Source organism: Salmo salar, chromosome 20 (assembly GCF_965601325.2).
Source record: "Salmo salar chromosome 20, fSalSal1, whole genome shotgun sequence".
NCBI classification, from domain to species: domain Eukaryota; kingdom Metazoa; phylum Chordata; class Actinopteri; order Salmoniformes; family Salmonidae; genus Salmo; species Salmo salar.
Window position 1 is genome coordinate 1,960,427 of NC_138310.1, and position 12,778 is coordinate 1,973,204.

Sequence of the window (12,778 nt, forward strand, 5' to 3'; positions counted from 1 at the left end):
CAGAGAGAGAGAGAGACAGAGAGAGAGAGAGACAGAGACAGAGAGAGAGAGAGACAGAGACAGAGAGAGAGAGAGAGAGAGAGACAGAGACAGACAGAGAGAGAGACAGACGAGAGCAGAGAGACAGAGAGAGAGAGACAGAGAGAGAGAGAGGACAGAGAGAGAGAGACAGAGAGAGGAGACTGCATGTGTGTCTGTGTGAGAGAATATACTGTCTATTGCCAGAGACTATTGGAGACCTTTTGGCTTCATCAGCATGATACAGTACAAAGCACTTGAGTGGTGAAACTCATATAGTGATTATATTGCCATAAGGGCACAGAGCTGTTACAGTCTGACCTGACCCTATCAGCTCTCCCTCTGAACATCTCACCTTCCTCTCAGCTCCCATAGCCACCTGTAGGTCCGTCTGTATTTCTACTTGTAGATCCGTCTATATTTCTATCTGTAGGTCCGTATAGATTTCTACCTGTAGATCCGTCTAGATTTCTACCTGTAGATCCGTCTGTATTTCTACCTGTAGATCCGTCTAGATTTCTACCTGTAGATCCGTCTAGATTTCTACCTGTAGATCCGTCTAGATTTCTACCTGTAGATCCGTCTAGATTTCTACCTGTAGATCCGTCTGTATTTCTACCTGTAGGTCCGTCTGTATTTCTACCTGTAGATCCGTCTAGATTTCTACCTGTAGATCCGTCTAGATTTCTACCTGTAGGTCCGTCTGTATTTCTACCTGTAGATCCGTCTAGATTTCTACCTGTAGGTCCGTCTGTATTTCTACCTGTAGGTCCATCTGTATTTCTACCTGTAGGTCCGTCTGTATTTCTACCTGTAGGTCCATCTATATTTCTACCTGTAGGTCCGCTGAAATACCTAAAATATTCTGAATATTTACTTTGATGTGGGTCAGAAGAGGCCCTGCTTAAATAAGAGATCAGCATCACTCATCTTCACACACAACATTTTACATTTTAGTCATTTAGCAGACGCTCTTATCCAGAGCGATTTACAGTAGTGAATGCATACATTTCATACATTTTTTTTTTTTTTTTTTCTGTGCTGGCCCCCCGTGGGAAATGAACCCACAACCCTGGCGTTGCAAACACCATGCTCTACCAACTGAGCTACAGGGAGGGCCACTTAGCTTCTCTAACGTGGGTGACTACGGACCAGAGTTACTGGTGGTAAAGTAGTCTACTTGACTCACTGGGTAAGACTGACATTATTCTTAATAATCAGCTTTGAAATCATCTCTGCAGAGCCAGATAGAAACTTAACATATTGGCGTAGTTGGCTTCCAACTCATACTCATATTTTAACATTAGGTTGACAAGTTAACATTTTAACCCAATGAGAAAGGTTAAGATTTCTGTTGACTGCATCAGTTATTATGAGCTGCCAATACAGGGTGAAACATGAATTGTGCATCAGCCTCAACTGATTGACTTTTACAACACGCCTCAGAGAGTAAAACAGAAGAACAAAGGACCTAGCCTGGGAATACCAATATTCATGCTGATTTTAAAACCAGAGCACGTGTATAAACACTCATTCTCAAGGAATCATAACTAATAGATGGACTTTGGTGAGAGCTGGAAAAGTGTTATCCTCTTGGCAGAATTTTTTTTTTATATAAATGAACACATAGACAAACACTCCCCAGGGAACAACACTTCCGGTATATTGGCCAATGACTGAACGAGGCCTGTCAAATGAATCCATTAAAACAGACACCCAAAGATCTGAAGAATCAGGTGTGAAGGTAGTTCCTATAGTTATAAACTACTGGTTGTGTGTAACACTCTAAACCTTCCCATCATCACCACAACAGTCATACACCCAAGTCCTGAGAACCATCAACTAGCCCCAAACCATTGTACTAGGCCTTTAATACTCTCACTTATACAACCCTGGGCCTTGGGAGCACCCACCAGCCACTACCTCAAGGTGTAGTCTCTTTTTTTAAGGGCAAATTAAGTCATACAATCAACATTTTGATACACAAGTCCATGTATGAATGCATGCAAATGAAAAAATGTACTACTAGCTCTAGTATTTCCATTTCCATCGTAAACTGGGCACTATTTTCAGCAAGCCAAAGGGTTCGATGGAGGACATAAACGCTGCCACTTAAAATGGCAAAAGACGGTCCAGGTGGGAAAATGCAGCTGGTAACATGCTCTCTTCTGAGCTACTAAAATCTTACTGTGGCCAGGAAGGAACACACCTGCATAGTGCCAGCTTTCTCCTCTCCAGTGGTTTTCATATGGAAATAAAGGGTTTATATTGAACAGAAGATGGAAAGCTAAGTCTTCAAACATAATGTGAAAATATGGATTTAAGTATAGAGGAAAAGGGAGAGAATACTGTCCCACCGCCATGTGAGAGAGTGTTAACCCCAATTTCTCACTCCCACACTCTTTTTTTGCTGATTTATGACAGATAGTAAACAGATCTTTATTGTACATGAATGCTTCTGCAGATGATTTTGGAGTTCTTTATTTGGAAACCCTGATATGGCAGAGAAGGTTGCACAAAAGGTCAATATAGGGTATATCAATTTACAAGTTAGTTCCAAATGAAGGACAGACCAAATATAGCAGTAGAGGAAGAGGAGAAGAAGAGTTAAAACTGACGGATGATTTCACCCTGGACAAATTAAACACATTAGAGGGCAATACATTTGGAATGAGTTTCATTCTACACTCTGAATAAACCAGGGAAGCACTAATATCAAAGGGTGAAAAACGGACAAGTTTGGTTCTGGGTTGAGCAGGCAGAGTGAAGTAGAGATGTGTTAATGAGACAACTATTCAGACCTGTGACACTCTCCCCACTTTTCCAGTGTGTCATCACACTCAATATTTTAGTCACTACCCACTGGGCAGAAACAGGTTGAATCAACGTTGTTTCTATGTCATTTCAATGAAATGACGTTGAACCAACGTGGAATTGACGATGAATTGACGTCTGTGCCCAGTGGGTAGCCATCTTAAACCACCTGGTGTCCTGAGGTAAGGCCGGGGCCAATCTTCTGCTTCCTCCAGGTCAACCTTTTCCCCTGGTTGACCTGGAGCAGAAGGTTTGGGTGGCCCCACTCCTCTGGGACGGAATCCTTAGCCGTTTCCCGGTGGGTGCTTCCTTCCCCACAATGGTCACCCCATCCACACAGCTCACCCACTTGAGTGGACCACTCCGTCCGACAGTCATGGCCCGCATGGTCGCACAGTGGATTCTTAGTGGCCCCCGTCCCCTTCACCACATAACATTATCCATCATGACTCAGGCCTGCTAGAGCCGTCACCCGTAGGACACCTCAACACGCTCCAGGCTGGTTCAGTCACACTGGGTTCTCTTCAAGACCAGCAGAGGAAGCTCAGTCTTCTGCTCCAGCTACTCAGTAGAACCTTAAGGCCAACAGAAACACAACAGAAGTCAGCCAACATAAAAACTGGCCTCTACTCCACAAGTGCCCACTCAGCAAGTATGGAGAAGTCTAAGGATATTGATGTCTGGAACTTGATTGCCACGTCTTATTGAGAAAACCATGCCTTAGAAATAAATGTGTTGAAAACTGCTTTTGTGTTCGGTCTCTACTTCACCCTGCCTGCTCAACCCAGTTCCAAACCTGTCATTTTTTCACCCTTTGACATTTGACGTAGTCGGCAGGATATAATATTTATGATTAAATCCCCCACATTACAGTAAAGACAGTTGCCAGGTGGAACCCACAGAACTGTTGGCACTGGCAGCCATTTTGGTTCCAGAGGGAGCCATAGGAGAGGGGGACCAGGTGGAATCTGAAATGACACCGTCTTCATTATGTAGTGCATTACTCTTGGCCAGGGCCCATAGGGAATAGGGTGACAATTCAGACCCAGGACCAGGTACAGTAGCAGTCAGATCCAGGTTACCCAGAGACAGACCCCCCAGTGTGTGAGTCATGCCAAGGATGTGGTGAGGTTACTGCTCAAACATGAGGCTCAGATATGAGCTTGATGGATTAGAATACAGCGAAAGGTCACAAATATCAGTTCAGTATTGATATCCGAGATACACTGAGTGTACAAGACATTAGGTGAAAGCTATGATCCCTTATTGATGTCACTTGTTAAATTCACTTCAGGTCAGTACAGATGAAGAGGAGGAGACAGGTTAAATAAGGATGTTTAAGCCTTGAGATAATTGAGACATGGATTGTGTATGTGCCATTCAGAGAGTGAATGGGCAAGATAAAATATTTAAGTGCCTTTGAACAGGGTTTGGTAGTAGGTGCCAGGCACACCGGTTTGAATGTGTCAAGAACTGCAACGCTGCTGGGTTTTTCACACTCAACAGTCCACCACCCAAAGGACATCCAGCCACCTTGACAACTGTGTGAACCATTGGAGTCACAATGGGCCAGCATCCCTGTGAAATGCTTGACACTTTGTAGTCCATGCCCTTACGAATTGAGGCTATTCTGAGGGCAAAAGGGGGTGCAACTCAATATTAGGAAAGTGTTCCTAATGTTTTGTACACTCAGTGTATCCTGGGTTGAGATACTTGATCTGTACTTGATTGAACTTGTCTGTTGCAATAGAACCAATAGAAAAGTCACAAAAGTGCAAACCTCACCCACCTGGCACTCCAGGCAGGCTAAGGCAAATGCTCAAAGTATTTGAAAGATTCCAAATAGTACTTGAACCCAGGTCTGTATTGAGCAGTCCTTTGAGTCCATGCAGTAGCGGTTTGGTCACTGTATCTCTGAGAGACTGGCCAGTACAGCTTGCCCTAAATCATGAGCCAGTGGACTTATAGATGCAAATTGTGACAATGTTCACTCACTAAATGTCCTAATACCAAACAGGAAAGGGTGACACATTTTAGTGTGGTTGAAGGCCTATCTAATTCTCGATAATGATTTTTGGAAATGACTGTTCGAATTTAGATTGAATTGAAATACTAGTAATACCAAAAATACTAGTAATACTAGAAATATTTTTTTATATTTATCATTCTTCTGGTCTTATTTTACGTTACATTGTGTACAGTCCAGTCATAGATTGTCTATTGTTTGCATCACCCAGTGGGTTACATTGTAGGGATAGACCCATTCATCACATCCAGTTGGGGCTAGCCTTGCATTACCATCCTCGACTGGGGGGCTGGGCCAGGATGCACATACCAGAGGGACTGCCAGGCAGCTAGTGATGCCCAGCAACCAGTGACACCCTAGCCTGCTGCAGCTGTACCCACAGCACCAAAATATCTGTGCTGCTACCCAGCTACTGTGGGTGTGGCTCCCTGCTGGTTCCTAAAGGGCGTGGACGGATCACTTGCAGGAGACATTTTGGCAGGTCTTTATGTTATGACACAGATAAATGGTTTAGGTGTACAGTAGGTGTATGATGTCTTGGGTGTGAAAGTGAGGAGGACATTTCACACTTGCATGGCTTGGTAATTGTATCAATCACTTGCGACCATGTTGCCGTTATTGAACTCCAATCAACACACACACACACACAATACTGCAACAACCCGTATATAGGGAGGTGAGAGATGTGAACAGGCAGGAACAACTTGAGGCACAGGCAGGGAATGTAGCACTATTTATAGCAGATGGGGAAGATACTCTCTGTCTGCATGTTCATCAATAACTGAATACAAGCAGCATCTCACACACATAATGGACAGTACTGTGTCAGAAACAGCACATACGGTGGCTGGCAGTAATTATCATCCATTCATCGGCGAGCCCGCTATCCGTACCGTAAATGTAGTTTTCAGTTCCTTAAAAAGCTCTCTGATATATATATATTTAAATATGCTCTCTCTAATTCTCTCTTTCTCTCTTTCTGTCTTTCTCTCGGAGGACCTGAGCCCTAGGACCATGCCTCAGGACTACCTGGTATGATGACTCCTTGCTGTCCCCAGTCCACCTGGCCGTGCTGCTGCTCCAGTTTCAACTGTTCTGCCTGCGGCTATGGAACCCTGACCTGTTCACCGGACGTGCTTGTTGCACCCTCGACAACTACTATGATTATTATTATTTGACCATGCTGGTCATTTATGAACATTTTAACATTTTAACATTTTGACCATGTTCTGTTATAATATCCACCCTGCACAGCCAGAAGAGGACTGGCCACCCCTCATAGCCTGGTTCCTCTCTAGGTTTCTTCCTAGGTTTTTGGCCTTTCTAGGGAGTTTTTCCTAGGGAGTTTTTCCTAGCCACCGTGCTTCTTTCACATGCTTTGCTTGCTGTTTGGGGTTTTAGGCTGGGTTTCTGTACAGCACTTTGAGAATATCAGCTGATGTACGAAGGGCTATATAAAAATAAATTTGATATATAACAAGACTATCTAAAATATTGTCTCATTAAAATATCTATGTTCTTTCCAGGCCTATGTTGGGTATTTCCTTACATTGAGGTTGACGTTGTTGACCTTCCCAGGCAGACTCATAGGAGATTGTGAGAATTCCTAAAGAGTTACTCTAGCAGGATGCTGATCTAACCCATGACCAGATCAGATGTGCTCATCCATCAACTGAACTAGGTGCTAATATTATTACACGTCCAGACATGATGATGGAAGTCTCGATGCAACACCAGATAGCCCTCATTACCCAAACAGAGATGCATAATACTCCTGACCATGTATCCCCATTAGGTTACCAGTAGCTCTGTATGTTTTAATGCTCTACGGATATGTACTATTTCTACTATACTGTAGGACCAAATATAATCTCCTCACTGTCCATTCTCTATAGCAGAAAGAATTGTATTGTGTATTACTTAAGGGGTCATTAAGTTGATACAGTATTTCGACATCTCAAAATAAAATGATACGACCACTTCCTGCCTTGGCCTATTGGCCCTGGTCAAAGGAGACGTGGTCTGGGAGAGAAGAAGATCCCTCACATGCAAAGGGTGGTGGTGGACATGTGTGCCTGTCTTACTGTCATGGTTGAATTATGTGCTGTGCTGACACAAACATCATGCCAAGGGAAACCTGATAGGACAGTCTGTGAGAAAAGGATCCAGCACATCGTAAAACACTGATCTCTCTTCAGCGGTCACTGTGGCTTAGGATGAGGGGAAGGCGTATCGCTCAGATCCTTAAACTCTGCTTGGAGACAGGGGCTGCTTCCCAACAACACTTGTCATTTCATGTTTCCTTGTCCACACTGGTTTGAAAGAACTGGACAGGTGAAAGCACAGCTGGTTCTGCTCTCAACCTTTTAAATATACAAGATATTACAATTTTGTCATTTAGCAGATGCTCTTATCCAGAGCAACTGCACACATTATCATACTTGTCCCCCCCTGGGAATCAAACACACAACCCTGGTGTTGCAAGCACCATGCACTACCAACTGAGCCACGTGACATATGGTACAAGTGGTCACCTGTGGTGTATTGGGGTTGTGCCGCAGAGCATCATGAGGGTTGCATGTGTTGAGATGATCGCGTTCTAGATAAATAGTTGAACTGAGTTCCTGTCTCCCATCTCATCATTATTGAATTGTTATAAAGACGTGGTTATGAAACTCACAAGTAGGATTGCAAAGGGAGGGTATATTACTGGAAACTTTGAAGTTTACCGGTAAACTACCAGAATTGTGGCATCTTTCAAGGATTTTAAGTAATCCATCACAAGACATCTAGTGGCCCTTTTGGGTACTTCAGATTCTCACAGGTGTCTGTAATTATCATGTTGACATTTATTGTCATGAATCTTGCCCTGGAGGCAGCTGCTGGCCCGCTCTCTGGTCTTATGACAAGTAAAATATATGAAGTAATTAAATAATATGATTTTAAAATAAAAAATAGAATGACAAAGCTGTTAAACATTATCCTAAACATAAACCATCAACTTAGTGAATACCATTGGTGTTTAATATGAGCATTTCAGCATGCAATACAGTAGGCCTATCCTTTATAGTTTATTTGTTGTACATTTTTTGGCGTCAAACTGGTGGCAATTGTGAAAAACGTTAATCATAGGAGGAGTTGCAGACATAATTGAAAATAATGCCATTGTTGATTACATTATTTTTTCATTTATTAGGCTATTTTCTCTTGAACCTAATGGTCTGTCTACTAGAAACTCATGGACAATATGGACACAGATATAAAACACATGAATTCTATAAATTAGTAAAAAAATCTATCACAAGACATCTAGTGGCCCTTTGCAGTACTTCAGATTATCACAGGTGTCTGTAATGAGCAGGGTGGTGATTATTGTCATGAATCTTGCCCTGGAGGCAGAAGAGAGCGAGTTTGGGGAAACATACAATTTATCCAAAACCATTTCTACCTGCCTTATGATGTGTTATGATTTTCACATGCTAATTTTCGTGGAACAGTTTCATTTCAATAATAAAATGTTTTTTTTTTCCTCTAAGTAATTGTCACATGGTTCATCATAAAAATCTTCATTCAAATTATGCAAATAAAAAAGTAAAAATTCAACTAATGCGAGAGCACCAGCCTCTGCCATTTGGACACGTTTATACATCCTGATCATTGGCAGCTGAATAGTCTAAATGGCACGTTGACCTATGACGTCCATTGTCAACTAAGTAAAAATACATGAAGATGACAAATAAAAACAGCAGAAAATATACTGATGAAAATTCCGGTTCTTTTGATCACAGGCCTTTATCTGTCTTGACTTGAGCTATTGCTAGTGAAGTGCAAGTGCAACATTGGGTCTGGTCCAAACACTTAAAAGACACACCCTCGTCCACTTACCCTTGCCTTACGCCCTTGGGGGAATCCTCGTCACCATCTTGGCTAGCGGTCCAAATGATTAGATATGCAAGGGAAGTTTGCAACGTAAGCCCCTCAGCCCTCATTTTTAGTCAGGTTTTTAGTCGGCTTTGCGAGTGTACAATTACGTTCACTCCGGGCCTTACACTCCCCATAATTCAATTCGCGACGATTGTACACCAGCTAAGAAAAGTCCGCAAAACTTAAAAACAACATCAATGGAGAAGTCAACATACAAGTGTAAGTAAAAAAAAAAAAAAATGCAAATAAGTTAGACATTTTGCTACTATGTAAAAAGTAAATATGTTTTTGTTTGGTTATCTTTTGGAAATTTTTGAAATAAAACATTTTCCTTCTGCAGAAGTTCCAGCTAGGCAGGCTAACGTTAGTTAGCTAATTAATTTGCTAGCTATCATACAGTAGGCGTATATTAATAGTTACATGTTTAATATACGTAGACATGTACTCATAATTGACTAGCGCATATAAAGCACCTACAAGTTACCGGTGACTGAAAACACAATCATTGCGGGATGAATGAGTGACAAATTTCCAGCCAAGGGTCCATTTAAAAATCATTCCGTCCTCTCTCGCCCTGTAAGTGTCTACTCGTCAGACATCATGACACGAGAGGGTGTCTTTCAAGTGTTTGGTCTGCAACCAATAGTACCAACTCAATCAACTGGATCTGGCTCGGAAGCTGTCTCTAGCGAATTTGCAACATGATATCAACTAACCTATTCCGGGCCCTCAGAGTTTTATTAGGCTATCATTCGCAATGTTTAAAAAACAGACTTCTTTGACTGAAGAAAAAATGACCTGAGAAGCTCAGCTTATTACTGGTAGACAATCAGAAATCAAACATCCCCAAATAGGCACTTTCCTACATTTGCACACAGCAGACCAGGTACGTTACTTCTATGCTTGCTCAGACGCACGCTCTACATCCACGTTAACAAGACAGAAACCAGATCCATGTTTTTTTGCTCACATGGAGCACTCCAAATAAAAGACAATAAACAAATTGACAAGTCGTAAATTATGGTTATGAAATAAACCAAAACTTGTTTCTCCCAATGTAGCAGGTTCTGAACTGCAAACAACGTTTCTACTCCGAGAATGATAATGGTAAATTACTGTAGGCCTAAGAGAGAGACGCGCCTATAGGCTATCTTCGCCACACACCCCTCCCCTTCTTGTCTCAACATTATAAATTATACTCAAGACACATTATCTTCACACATATTTTAGATGCTTTTCACTGACAGCCCAACTGAATAATCAGCTAGGCCTTTTGCCACGCAAGTTGCCTCTGAAATAATTCCTCATTATGCCATTTCTCTCCTGTACTATTGCTTTTCATATCAACTATCTTTCTTTGTCCAGAAGCCAAAGGCACAATCCTAGTCATATTAACAACCCATCCTAGTTGTTGCATCTTTATATTCACCCTCTTTCTAAATTTCTAACTGAGATTTCCTTCTCTGTCATATACCGCTCATACTGTTTCAGGTGCACTGTTCAGAAAAAAAAATTCCGCTAAATGCATTTTGGCAAATGATTTAAAATTACAATTTATTGGCTGCTTAATTACAGGAGTTGCATGGTATGTTAAAATGAATTACCATAATCTAAATGTGATTTTGTGTGGACGTCCATAATTTGAGAATCTTGTGTGGATGTCCTAATGGTTTACGCACCCAATGCATATGGGTCCGGTACATTTCTCAAATGGCCAGTAAATTCAAATCTTCCTGGTCATGTTTTCCAGCGCCACATTTTCCTAACAGAGACCCTGTTACCCCCATTACAGTCCAGTCCAGTGTAGTGTACACTACTACCACCACCCATTCCGGTGTAGTGTACAGAGTGGTAAGCTGATATCATATAGAGACAAACCTGACAGGGACATATAATTAGATGCAATGCAATTTAGAGCAAAAATCATGGGAGAGCTCAAAGCTGTTCTACACTATTTCACACAGCCACATAATTGCTTAATCAAAACCTTGAATTATAGCAGTGAGCCTTGGTTATTGTATTCTGTATCTTTTTCTGTCAGCATTGTTTTGTTCAGTAAATAAAAAATAAAAAAATAAAAACAATGCAACCGAATATCAACATTTGAAGGAGATGCATCTTTTGTGCCACTGACTTAGTCTGGCTTTAATTCCAGTTTGTCTACAAATTAATAATTGATATGTTGGATTCACGTATCCATCTTACACAAAAATCTAAGGTAAAGAGTAGGACTAAGTGCATTTAAAGTTTGATTTGATCCTATTCTTGAACTTTTGGTTGAGATAGAGATGTAAATCCAACATACTGTATCAATTATTAATTTGTAGACAAACTGGAATTAAAGCAAGTCTAAGTCAGCAGCACAGTTGGAACTATCCAAGCAGAATAAGTCTCCTTGAAATTATATTTGGCTGCATTAATGTATCGACATCCAAACACAATTCAATATCCAGTATGTCTACAAATTAATCATTGATATTTTGGATTTAAGTTTCTATCTCTACCAAAAATCAAAGTTAAGGAATAAGACTAAATCAAACTTTATTTAAAGTCCATTTAAAGTTGTATTTTATTTATCCCTATTCTTTAACTTAGATTTTTGGTTGAGATTGAGATGTGAATCCAAAATATGAATTGTTTACTTGAAGATTACGTTTGAAATCAACCAAAGCTTAAAACTCTAGGCCTATATGTATTGTCTATTTTCTAATTGCACACTGGGTGGAATTTAAAACAATAACTGTTGATGACTTCACAAATGCTATATGCCTAAATTGTAGAATTAAGCAATAAGGCACGAGGGGGTGTGGTATATGTCCAACATACCATGGCTAAGGGCTGTTCATACACACAACGAGTGCCTGGATACAGCCCTTAGTTAGCCATGGTATATTGGCCAAATACCAAAAACCCCCGAGCTGTCTTATTGCTTTTATAAACGGGTTACAAACGTAATTAGAACAGTAAAAATGAAAGGTTTTGTCATACCTGTGGTATATGGTTTGATATACCACGACTTTCAGCCAATCAGCATTCAGGGCTGGAACCACCCTGTTTATAATTGACGATATATACAGTTGAAGTTGGAAGTTTACATACACCTTAGCCAAATGCATTTAAACTCAGTTTTTCACAATTCCTGACATTTAATCCTAGTAAAAATTCCCGGTCTTAGGTCAGTTAGGATCACCCCTTTATTTTAAGAATGTGAAATGTCAGAATAATAGTAGAGAGAATGATTTATTTCAACTTGTATTTCTTTCATCACATTCCCAGTGGGTCAGAAGTTTACATACACTCATTTGGTAACATTGCCTTTAAATTGTTTAACTTGGGTCAAGCTAGCCTTCAACAAGCTTCCCACAATAAATTGGGTGAATTTTGGCCCATTCATCCTGACAGAGCTGGTGGAACTGAGTCAGGTTTGTAGGCCTCCTTACTTGCGCATGCTTTTTCAGTTCTGCCCACACATTTTCTATAGGATTGAGGTCAGGGCTTTGTGATGGCCACTCCAAAACCTTGACTTTGTTGTCCTTAAGCCATTTTGTCACAACTTTGGAAGTATGCTTGGGGTCATTGTGCATTTGGAAGACCCATTTGCGACCAAGCTTTAACTTCCTGACTGATGTCTTGAGATGTTACTTCAATATATCCACATAATTGCCCTACCTCATGATGCCATCTATTTTGTGAAGTGCCCCAGTCCCTCCTGCAGCAAAGCATGCTTCACGGTTGGGATGGTGTTCTTCGGCTTGCAAACCTCCCCCTTTTTCCTCCAAACATAACGATGGTCATTATGGCCAAACAGTTCTATTTTTATTTCATCAGACCAGAGGACATTTCTCCAAAAAGTACGATCTTTGTCCCCATGTGCAGTTGCAAACCGTAGTCTGGCTTTTTATGGCAGTTTTGGAACAGTTGCTTCTTCCTTGCTGAGCAGCCTTTCAGGTTATGCCGGTATAGGACTCGTTTTACTGTGGATATAGATACTTTTGT